This window comes from Arachis ipaensis, chromosome B09 (assembly GCF_000816755.2).
Source record: "Arachis ipaensis cultivar K30076 chromosome B09, Araip1.1, whole genome shotgun sequence".
NCBI classification, from domain to species: domain Eukaryota; kingdom Viridiplantae; phylum Streptophyta; class Magnoliopsida; order Fabales; family Fabaceae; genus Arachis; species Arachis ipaensis.
In genome coordinates, this window is record NC_029793.2 from 124,975,285 (window position 1) to 124,977,381 (window position 2,097).

The following is a 2,097-nucleotide window of genomic DNA, read 5'->3' on the forward strand; positions in this document are numbered from 1 at the left end:
ATAAATAAAATCAAATAAAATATTTGATTATAAATATAACTTTTATATTAAAAGAATGATAATTTAATCACAATTAAAAAATTAACATTGAAATAAATTAACTATTAATTTATTAGAAAACCAACTCAATGAAAATAACTGCATTGCATGCTTAAAATTTTTTTTGAATTAATCCTGTTAATTTACAAATTAAAAAAAAAATAGGAATAAAAAAATTTAAACACAAAAAAGCCAAAGCTCTGATACCATTGAAGGATTACCATGTGTTCATAATACGCAGCGGAAGAAAAGAAATTAATCCTTAAAGATCTATTTTGTGCTTAAACTTTATTCCAATAATATATAGATCAGATCTAAATACCTTTAGACGCTTTAGTAAAAACTTTATTCTTCGATTGTACGAAGACTCTATGCGTATCCACACCGAGACCAACCTTTGCTGTCAACTCCTTGACTAATGGACATCTGATCTAAATTGAGGAACCTCTTGCAACTCTTTGCACACCATAAAATTCTTCTCCAAGAATTAGGCTCACATACATTTATGTGCATAGAGATAAAGGAATAAAACTCTTGTGTTTTATTCTGGTCTCCGTCACCTTCCTCTACTCTTGGCATACATATATATAGTATGAGATTTGTTACTGATTTTAAATTTGAATCTCAATTCAAATTTAAATCATATCTTAAAATTCTAAATCTGAATCCTTCAAATTTATGAATCATATCATAATTCAATTTGAAACAGAATTAGTTAGGATCTCATCCAAATTTAGAAATAGAATAACTAGTTATTCTCAAATCTCATTTAATATTCTCAATTATCATACTATTATTATATTCTTGGTGCTAGCAAAAAATATAATAATATTCTATTTGAATTAATATAATTATTTATTTGATCAAATCAAATTAATAATTAAATAATTCTACAGCAAAGATTAGAACACTCGTTAGTGTGTGACCCCATAGGTTCAATACTAAGCGGGTAGTAAATTAGTCATACTAAATTTACTAATCAAGGTTGGCGTCTAGCAACACTCCTCAACGACCTGATAGTATGAAGTAATATATTTTTACTAAGAACTTTAGAAGAACAAAGTATAATTCCTTCCATCTTTTCAGCTCTTGGTTAACTCTTAGAGTATGGTTTAATTGTCAAACTCTAACTTGTTACCATTATTATAATGAACTGTGAATGACTTAAGAAACTCATTTCTTCATTCATTCAATCCCTTTGGCCAAGGTTTTATTCATCTCATTCATTATGATCATAGAGGTCAAACTCTTTACCGAGAGTTGACAGATTTCTTATTGACTAATCATTAATTCTACAAGTATTTAAATCATACCCAATATCCATTCAACTAGCACCCTAAGTTATTAGGTGTCCGGGATCAAAGTATAATAAATACATTGTTAATTACTATGATAGTCGCAGGTCAAAGGAAACTCTATTACTATGTTCATCTTGAGAATATCCTATTGACAAATATATGGTAATTATAACCATTAGGAATTCTCAAAGTAAATCAGTTCAATGGTCATATCTCTATATGCACCATCTATATATATAATTTAATAAATGAGATCTATTAATCTTCATCCAATAAAGACCATTATATATATATTGATCTTTTCGGATTATTAATGTCATTTTTAATAATTCTATGATCAAGAACAATTTAGATTAAATTATAAAAGATTTATCTCTCAATATTATGATCACTATCACAATGATAAATCTCTAAATTTAATCAATGACCTTATTATATTAACATTTTAATATAATAACAATAACAAATTATTTGACACATAATTAATTGAATTGTGGTATATTTCTTATTTCCAAGAAGGACATGTTAAAAGTGTTTCATACGTAAATTGTCTTAAGATGTGTGGTATTTAATATACTATCTAAAACTCATTATCCTGAAATGATTCATATAATATAAGATTCAAGAGAATAACATTTTGAAATTTCATTTAAAGAAATATGATAGATTTGATCTCTTTTATTTTATTTAAATAAAAAAATCTAAAAGATATGCGTATTTTTTATTTTCTTTTCTTTTTTTTATTCAAAAAATTTTAAAA

At 25.6% G+C, this 2,097-nt stretch overlaps 1 protein-coding gene across 1 annotated transcript in view; it reads right to left on the reverse strand.

The window, feature by feature from the left end:
* Positions 1–2,097, reverse strand: part of LOC107618012 (3-oxo-5-alpha-steroid 4-dehydrogenase 2) — a 10,592-nt gene that overhangs the window by 7,830 nt on the left and 665 nt on the right. The gene's annotated exons all lie outside the window — the stretch shown is intronic.